The sequence below is a fragment of the Crocuta crocuta genome, unplaced genomic scaffold (genome assembly GCF_008692635.1).
Source record: "Crocuta crocuta isolate KB4526 unplaced genomic scaffold, BGI_CrCroc_1.0 scaffold415, whole genome shotgun sequence".
Classification (NCBI taxonomy): Eukaryota; Metazoa; Chordata; class Mammalia; order Carnivora; family Hyaenidae; genus Crocuta; species Crocuta crocuta.
Window position 1 is genome coordinate 2,834 of NW_027531525.1, and position 9,954 is coordinate 12,787.

General features: G+C 49.1%; 1 pseudogene; it reads left to right on the top strand.

The window, feature by feature from the left end:
- Nucleotides 1-1,360: 1,360 nt before the first annotated feature.
- LOC144238726 (small ribosomal subunit protein eS6 pseudogene) lies at nucleotides 1,361-5,131 on the top strand (annotated as a pseudogene).
- Nucleotides 5,132-9,954: the final 4,823 nt, after the last annotated feature.

The window sequence follows — 9,954 nt, forward strand, 5'->3', positions numbered from 1 at the left end:
TTTTTTTTTTTTTTTAATGCCTAGGAACCTTAAGGAATTCAGTAAAGGGCGGCTCCAGGCCGGAATAGACAGGGCTTGTATGGCCCAGCATTCAACTCTGACAGTCCGATGGCTTTCGCCATAACAGCGGCGGCGGGGAGGTAGACGGACCCCGCTTCAAGGGCCTCCTTCACCCAAGGCCACTCCCCGGGAGCTCTGCCTGGTCCGTGTCGTTCCCCGCTCCCGTCCACAGCAGGACGCGATTCTTCCAGGACAACCCCACACGCGGGGGCATTTGAGGTGTTTTGTGCGGTTACGAGTTATCCAGCGCGGGGCGCTCACGAGTTCAAGCTCTCGGGCGGCTGGAACCAAGGGAAGGAGGAGCGCCCTACTCGCTTCCCCTCCTTGCCCGCGTCCGTGCGGTGCTCACAATCTGTGCGGGGGCCGACTCTTAGACCAGATGAAATGGGTGTCTTAATGCCTCTTGGGTCTTAGAAATGAGTGTGTTTATCTAGAAGAGGGAGCAGGACCTTGGAAAGCTGGCATGATCTCGCGGTTCGTGGGTTCGAGCCCCGCGTCGGGCTCTGTGCTGACAGCCAACTCAGAGCCTGGAGTCTGTTTCGGATTCTTTGTCTCCCTCTCTCTCTGACCCTCCCCTGCTCACACTGTCTCTCTCTCAGAAATAAATAAAAACATTTTTAAAATTCTTTAAAAATTAAAAAAATAAAACGTCATTAGGATGTGCCCTAATCCTATATGAGTAGTGTTCTTATAAGAGGAGACAGGGACACAGTCAACACCAGGGGGCGACCAGGAGAGGACACGTGAGAAGGCGCCATCTGCAGCCCAAGGAGAGACCTCCGAGGAAACCAAATCTGATGATATCTTCATCTTGGACTTCTTTGTAAAAAAATTTTTAAGCTTTTATTGACTTAATTTGAGAAAGATAAGGACCAGCAGGGGGTGGGGGAGCATCCCTAGCAGCCTCCATACAGCACGGAGCCCGACGGGGACCTGGAACCCACAAGCAGTGAGATTATGACCTGAGCCAAAGTCTGGCACTTAACCAACTGAGCCCCCCCCCCAAGAGCCCCTCGATCTTGGACTTCTAGCCTCTAGAACTGGGAGTAGATACGTTTCTGTGTAAGCCCCGCAGTCTGGTGTTTGGTGAGGGCGGCCCTAGGAAATCCATACAGGCTCCGTGGTCTCTGCCCAGGGCCTCAATCCCTGCTCCGACCTACCTACATACGTGATGGGGTCCCCTGTGACTTAGCCATAAGCAGAAGCAGCAGTGACTCGCAGCTCTGCGGGGCTGACACCTTTGCACCCGGATCTCGTCCGTTTGGTTTCCAAAAGCGCAGCCTGAATCCTCAAAGGGAGAATGGAGTCCAGAGCGGCAGAGCCATCCGTGGCTGAGCAGGTGTGTCCGTGCCAGGGCCCCTCCTCCTCGGGATCCCACGCCCTGAGCTGCTACTGCATCAGCTCCAAAAGCAAGATACCAACCAGCCTAAAATACCAAAGATGCCCGAGACCTGCCCGTGGCCCTGAGATGTGAGGGCAGCCTGGGCACACATGCGGGGGTAAGGGGATGGCCGTGATCTGCCTCCGCCCCTCTCCTCGCGTTTCTACCCACTTGTGCTCCCCCCGCCACACCCGTGGGGTGCTGGTTCCCCAGACGCCTCGGTGGCAGGGTGTGGAAGGAAGACAGCAAAGCAGAGGAGGAAGAGCACTGGGGAGTTAGGGCCTGGGCCCTCACTTCCCTGCTTGGTCTTAACTGGGTTCCTGTCAAAGGCGAGCCCTTCCGAGGAAGAGCCTTGTCTGCATCACTAATTTCTCTTTCAGAGACATGGCCTTGCTGCCTAGCTGGAGGCCCCTCGCTTGGGCTCCTTGCCCTGATTGTCTGTTCGGCCGGCGGGCAGTGGTGGGCCCTTTGCCCCAGAGTCATTACCAAATTTTTGAGGAAAAATCAGCCTGATTTTTAGTGAGGTGCTTGTGCGTTATTTACACGTGTTAGCTAGAAAAACCGATATTTCAGGACCTCTGCTCATTTTCTGAGGGTTCCATGAAAGGCTTTTTGCTATGGAATTACCTCTGTAGGTGGTTCTGCAGTTTTCTAAAGCTCTTTCCCTCCCCTCCCCTCCCCTCCTTTAATCCTTAGCTAAACAACCCTTTCCCAGCTACTGGCTGCCAGAAACTCATTGAAGTGGATGATGAATGCAAACTTCGTACGTTTTATGAGAAGCAAACGACCACAGAAGTTGCTGCCGATGCTGTAGGTGAAGAGTGGAAGGGTGGCGTGGTCCGAATCAGTGGTGGCTTTGACAAACAAGGCTTCCCATGAAGCAGGGTGTCTTGACCCATGGCCATGTCCACCTGTTGCTGAGTCCAGAACCTTCCTGCCAACTACCCAGAAGGACTTTGGGGGAAGAAAGCGCAAATGTGTTCAGGCTTGCATTGCGGATGCCAACCTCAGTGTTCTCAACTTGGTCATTGTAAAACAAAGGGAGAAGGATATTCCTGGACTCAGTGTTGCTATCGCCTGGGGGCCCAAATGACCTAGCAGAATCCACAGCCTCTCTAAGGAAGATGATGTCTACCAGGATGTTGTGAGAAAGCCCCTAAACAAACAAAGTAGGAAACCTAGAACCAAAGCACCCAAGATTCGGTATCTTCTCACTCCACGTCTTCCAACACAGTGTCGGGGTACTGCTTTGAACAAGCAGTCCACAAAGACAGATAAGGAAGAGGCTGCAGAACATGCTAAACTTTTGGCCAAGAGAATGAAGGGGGCCAAAGAAAACCCCCCAGGAACAGACTGCCAAGAGATGGAGGCTGTCTTCTCTGAGAGCTTCTACCTCTCATCTGAGTCCCGTCAAAAATGACATTTTGCTAAGAGTCGCAAATAAATATTCACTTATTTGTTGAATAAAATAAATGAATTTTATCTATTGAGCTCGGGGGAGGGAACTCGTCTGGTTGAGGATGGGGAACAAAAATTCTAGGCCTAGGGGTAAGGGAAGAGACACCCAGAAAGAGGCACAGTCTCTTTAGATGCCCCAGATAGTCCTCTGGGGCAAATGTTGGGGTACCGGGAAGTTGCTCCTGGTACAGGGGGAAAGGGGTCACTTTTTCATAAGGGCACTGTGTCTAGATCTTTAAAACTGTACTCCTCAAAATAAAGTGTACAAAAGATTTTTTTTTTTAATCTGTCTTTAAGCTCTCCTACAGAACAGCAGGTCTGGACTTGACAATGGAAGTGTTCTCTACTCAGCTTGACGGAGCCTCCTGTCCTCACATGGGGCCAGGAAACTACAGGCGCTGCAAGCAGGTGTATGCACATTCACTTTCTGGGGATTTGGGGCTTATGACCCAATCTCCCTCACCCAGCAGAGGATCTGGCCTTGGCAGGACAGGACACTGCTGCCTATCAGCTGCCATATTGGTGATTTGCCCCACGGGGTTAGGGCACCAGAAAATGATTCTCACTGTGAACACGTTCCGGTAGGACTAGGAGGACTTCTCCAGTGCCTTCAAGGGCTTTGCAAATTGCCACAGGCAGTTTAGTGACAACTTTGACAGCTGTTTGGCAATAGGACAAAGTTGGCATCCCTGCCACTGTCCTGTGAAATCCAAACTTCCGAGGCCTAATAGGAAACTTCTAGAATGTCTTTGTGGGTTTGAGAAACTAGGGGGAAGTAGTACCAAGATTTTTTTATGTCAGTATCAAAATCTAATTGTTTTAGGTACTTCTGTAATCTCCCACTTTCAGGTTGGTCGAAAAGAAAAAAATCAGGCAAAAAAACAATTCATGTTCTCTTCAAAAGTCTCATCATGTCCCACCTGGTTCCTGGAAAAGTCTGCCAAGGAGCTGGTATTGTTCATTGGACTTTGGGTCCTTTAGTCAGAGCTGATGGCCTCAGCGATGGCAGTGACTAAGAGTGGATAGAGATGAAGTGATGGATTTGAGGGAATTATAGAGGGTAAAGTTGATAAGATGTGGTGGTTTAGGCATTTGGAGAATGCAAGAGAGGAAGGAGCTTCTCCTTGACCCAAGGAACTAGGAGATGATAGGAATTCAGGGAGAGCAAACTGCTTTTGGAACCAAGAAAATACTTAAAGGCCCTTCTGACATTGATATTGAGATCCTGTTAATCTTCTAGAAGGAAGCATTCACCAGGAGTTGTGAATATTAATCTATTCAGTAAAGGGGCCCAGCTGGAGATTCTTCCGGGGAAGCCCTTAGCACAAGGATAAGGGACTAAGGGCTAACAGAAGGCAGAGAATTGGATGAGATGTAGCGGGGGGGGGTCCAGGAGGAGAGAAGAGGGCTGGGGCAGCACCCTGGGCAAGGAGGAGCAGTGATGGTGCTGGGAGAGGAAGAGAATGCCGGGAGCCAGAGGATAGCTGGAGACAGATGAGAACCACCAGGACAGCATATGTCCCAAGGAGGCAAAGGTGGTGGCAACAGCACCATTCAGAAATGATGATAACCACACATGTTCTTCAAGCTCAGTCACTTTTTTATTTTTTAATGTTTACTTTGCTTTTATTTTTTAATGTTTATGTTTGAGAGAGAGACAGCATGAGGGGGGGAGGGGACACACAGGATCTCCTCCTGTGAAAGGGAGACGGAGACACAGAATTTGAAGCAGCCTCCTGGCTCTGAGCTGTCAGCACAGAGCCTGACACGGGGCCCAAACCCAGGAACTGGGAGATTGTGACCTGAGCTGAAGTCAGACCCTTAACCCACTGAGCCACTTGGGCGCCCTGTGGCTCAATCACTTCTGACTATGCTTTCTACTTCATCTCTCTTTTAATCACTATGATTAATCCCTGCAAGGCAGGTAGGTGTTTTCTCATCATTTTACAGACCAGGAAGCTCAAAGTATTTTGCCTAAGCTCCCACAGCTAGTGAGTGCCGTGACCCAGGGTTCCACCCAAAGTGCTGGGACTCCACAGTTCACGTTCCTAGGCAGAAAGCATCAAGTGAAGAGGACACACTGGAAGCCAAGAGGGGACGTGACAAGAGGCTCGGGAGGCATGGGGTTGAGGTCTTGCTGCTTCAACAGGCCCTTTGGTACCTGCTTACCCACAGTCCATCTTCACCACCACTGTCAAGCGGAGAAAAACTTCTACCCTGTGCCAGAGTTGAGCTTTACACCCTCTGTCTCCTCCACCATGTTGCCTTCGGCATGGAACACATGCCCACGTGTCATGATCGGTACAGAGAAGCAGAGGCTAAGTGCAAGGCCACAGACTTGAGTCTGAGTCCAGGCTCTGCCTTAAGAGGCTATGAGGCTTTGGCAAGATGCTTCATCTCACCGGGCCTCAGTTGCTCATCTCTAAAATGGGGATAACAGTACCTGACTGGTGGTATTCAGCCCTGTGATGCTTTCCTTGTGTGCCCCTCCTCCCCCCCACTCCTCCTTCTCAGACCAACAGCACTTTCTTCAGGTTCTAACAAGCATGCGCTCTCCTCTGTTTTAGCCTCCTTCCACTTTCCCCATCAGAATCTGAGTTCCTTCAGGTTGGCCATTCTGCCCATTCATCTCTGTAAGTCAGCATCCTGACTGCCTAGATGGTCAGGGAATGCCTCATGAAGGACCTGAAAACCTGGGCCTCTGAATCTTTGCTCGAAAGGACACAGCATCCAAGACCCACCCTCCCATCCCTGCCCCCCCCCCCCTCAGGGAAGCTCAGGAATTTGCAGGTCAGGAGCAGTGTGGCCTGGACCCTGGAAGGAACTTCCTGCAGGTTGTAACCCTTGTCCACAAACGGCCACAGCCCACGATTGCCTGTTTCTGTGACCTTCACTGAAGGCAGAGTTTACCACTGCCAATCCCCTCAGTGGGATCAGTGCTTCAAGAGAGATGCTTTAGGGAGGGGTGCACATTTGCGGTACATTGAACAGCGCCCCCCAGATGTCCACAGCGTGACCCCTGCAACCTGTGAATATGTTACCTTCTATAGCAAAAGGGCCTTTGCAGGTGCGATTAAATTCAGGATCTTGAGGCGGAATTTATCCCGGATTATCTGGGTGGGCCCTAAATATCATCACAATGGGCCTTGTTAAAGAGGCAAGAGGTCTAACAGGGAGAAGATGAAGTAATGACAGTGCCGAGGCCGGAGGCCAAGAGATGGTAGCAGCCTCTGCAAGCTGAAAGAGACAGGAATGATTCTCCCTCTGGAGCTTCCAGAAGGAATCAGTCCTTCTGACACTGATTTTAGCCCCTTAAGACTCACTTTGGGCGCGTCTGACCTGGAGAACAGTGAGAGAATACATTTGTGTTGTTTTAAACCTCCATCCGGGGTGATTTGTTAAAGCAAGAACGGGATACACACCATCCTTTTCATTCATGAAAGACACCAGGTTCTTTTAATTTCGGAGTGGGGAGGGGGATTTGAGAGTGGTCAGCGCAGAGTAGGAAGTGTACTTGGAGGAAGGAGTGGGGGGGCGGGGAAGATGGGGCAGAGGAGAGAAAAGGATCAGGAATGGGAGACCTGGTACTCCGCAGTGGACAGACTGTCCCCTCCCTGGGCCTGAGCAGCCCCCCTGACCTGCTTACCCCGGTATTCCTGGGGGCCTTTCCGTCTTCGTGAGCGGCGCTGAGCACTCCCAGACGGTGGGAGGCCTCTCCCAGCGCTGGGCCTCTGTAGGGCTCCCGGAGACCATGCAGGGCAGGAAGAACCCCGACTGGCCCCACCGTGGGCTTGGAGCAAAGCTCTCCTGGCCCTGGAGGAAGGCTCACACCCAACCTGCTGCTAAAATCCTGTGCGTGTCCTAGGATCACCACAAGCTCTGTAGCTTGAAGCAAGTTCTGGAGACGCATGGTCTGAAACCAAGGTCTCAGCAGGGCTAGGGCTTTCTCCAAAGCTTCTAGGGGACAATCCTCCCTTGCCTCCTTCAGCTTCAGGTGGCTCCCGGCTTTCCTTCTGGCAGCAAAATCTCCAATCTCTGCCTGTGTCTTCATATGGCCTTCTTCCCTGTGTCTTTCCCGCTTCTCTCTCTCTCTCTTTTCCTGAGTCCCATGCTTTATTTATTTATTTACTTATTTATTTATTTATTTTTAATTTAATTTATAAATTTACATCCAAGTTAGCATAGAGTGCAATAATGATTTCAGGAACAGAATCCAGTGACTCATACCCTATGTGTAACACCCAGTGCTCATCCCAACAAGTGTCTTCCTCAATGTCCCCCACCCATCTAGCCCATCCCCCCACCCACAGCCCCTCCAGCAACCCTCAGTTTATTCTCTGTATTTAAGAGTCTCATGTTTTGTCTCCCTCCCTGCTTTTATACTATTTTTGCTTCCCTTCCCTTATGTTCATCTGTTTTGAATCTTAAATTCCACATGTGAGAGATATCGTATGATATTTGTCTTTCTCTGACTGACTAATTTCACTTAGCATAATACCCTCTAGTTCCATCCATGTGGTTGGAAATGGCAAGATTTCATTCTTTATGATTGCCGAGCAATATTCCATTATATATATACATACCACAGCTTCTTTATCCATTCATCCGTCAATGGACATTTGGGCTCTTTCCATACTTTGGCTATAGTTGATAGCGCTGTTATCATGAGCATATGAGTGCATGTGCTCCTTCGAAACAGCACACCTGTATCCCTTGAACAAATACCTAGTAATGCAATTGCTAGGTCATAGCGTAGTTCTGTGTTTAAGTTTGTGAGGAACCTCCATACTGTTTTTGAGGGCGGCTGCACCAGCTTGCGTTCCCACCAGCAGCGCAAAAGAGATCCTCTTTCTCCGCATCCTCGCCAACATCTGTTGTTGCCTGAGCTGTTAATGTTAGCCGTTCTGACAGGTGTGAGGTGGTATCTCAGTGTGGTTTTGATTTGGATTTCCCTGATGACGAGTGATGTTGAGCATTTTCTCATGTGTCTGTTGGCCATGTGGATGTCTTCTTTTCCCACCCCTTTCTCTTATCCCACCCTGCATCCAGGAGGATTTCAGCTGAAGATCCTTAATTACATCTGCAAAGACCCATTCCTAAATAGGGTCACATTCTGAGCTTCCGGGTGAACATGACTTTTGGGAGGACACTGTTCAACCCACTGCATATTCTGAGCTCAGGTCTTCTTAGACGGCTTTCTCGAAGCAGGCCCAGACTGCCCCTAATTTTCTCTCTTTAGGAGCCCCTGCACTTTCCATCTCCAAAAGGCCCTTCTGCCTGTCAGTTACACCTGAGTATAAACCAAGAGGAACAGATTTGCATTTTTACTAACACTCCCTGTGTCCGACAGCGTGCGGGCCAGAGGAGAGGCTGTATCTGCACTTAGGGAACTCCAGCCTTCAGAGCAATACACACAGAGGTCTGTGGCCCTTGGCTAGGTGCCTCTGGTAACCTTGGGAAGGCCCAACTGTCCGAGCAACTAGGAAACTGTTCCCCAGATTGATGTGTCTGGGAAAAACTGGAAGAGAACAGACATAGAGCTACTACAAGAGGAGCCGGGTGTTGCAGTTTGAATATCTGTAAAATAGTGCAAGAAATGTACATACCTCATAGGACCATAGGGATGAAATGAGATAAATACAGTCCATGCAAAGTACTGAGGGCAGAGTCTCAACAAGGTAATAAAGTAATAATTATTAGTCGTTTCATTACCATTATGATAAACACTAACTGATACAAGTTCTAGATGTTTACCTCGGGAACCTCACAATCATGACGTGGAATGACTAACACACAGGAAATAAAGCAGTATATAATCTAGATGAGTAGCATCTAGTGATTCTTCTAGACTGTAACCCAAACAGTAAGAATATTTAGGTTCTTACCTAAATATTGGGGGTTTCGTGACTCACAGAAGCTTTTCCCATATGTCTTCTCATTTGATTCCACAATAGCCCCAGGAAGGAAGTAGGGCTTCTTATTCCTGTTTTAGGGAAATTTCTGGTGAAGGTGAGCCCCCTGGGGATACGGATCATCCAGCTAAAAAGTGACCAGGATGGAATTTGAGCCTAAGTTTTGTGTTTTACTTTTCTTTTGTATTAGGTTCAAGGTTTCTGGGGAAAGTGACGTACACATAGATACAAATAATACCAATATTTGGACTGTAGGGGGGTACTTGGGTGGTTCAGTCGGTTAAGCGTCCAACTTCGGGTCAGGTCATGATCTCACACTTCGTGGGTTTGAGCCCCACATCAGGCTCTGTGCTGACAGCTTGGAGCCTGGAGCCTGCTTCAGATTCTGTGTCTCCCTCTCTCTCTGCCCCTTTGTCATTCACATTCTGTCTCTCTCTCAAAAATAAATAAACACTATACATATATATGTACATATACATACATACATATATATTTGTACTATACAGAAAAGAAAATAATTTTCCCTCTACCCTTCTGCATTCCAGCTGAGACTCCCATAATGAAAGACAGATTAACAAGAGAAAGTCAAACAGAAGTTTATTAACATGCGTACCTCACGTGTATACGGGAGATGCCTAGGGAAAAATAATTAACTTCCCAAGGTGGCTTAGAATTCAGACAGAAATCATAAATACCTTCTTTTTAAAAAAGATTTTTTTAATGTTTTATTTATTTCTGAGAGAGAGAGAGCATGAGCAGGGGAGGGTCAGAGAGAAGGAGATAGAGAATCTGAAACAGGCTCCAGGCTCTGAGCTAGCTGTCAGTACAGAGCTCGACGCAGGACTCGAACCCACAAACCATGAGATCATGACCTGAGCCAAAGTTGGACGCTTAACCGACTGAGCCACCCAGGTGACCCAGAAATACCTTCTTAATAGTGAAAGAAGAGGGGGCCTAGAGGCCTCTTAGGGGAGAGTAAATGCTTTTTTAAAAAGATGAATGAGCCCTTAGAAGAATACACGAGCGGGGCACCCCTCTTCGGGCTCTGTGCCGATAGCTTGGAGCCTCGAGCCTGCTTCGGGTTCTGTGTCTCCCTCTCTCTCTCTCTCTCTCTCTCTCTCTGCTCCCTTAAACCCAACACCG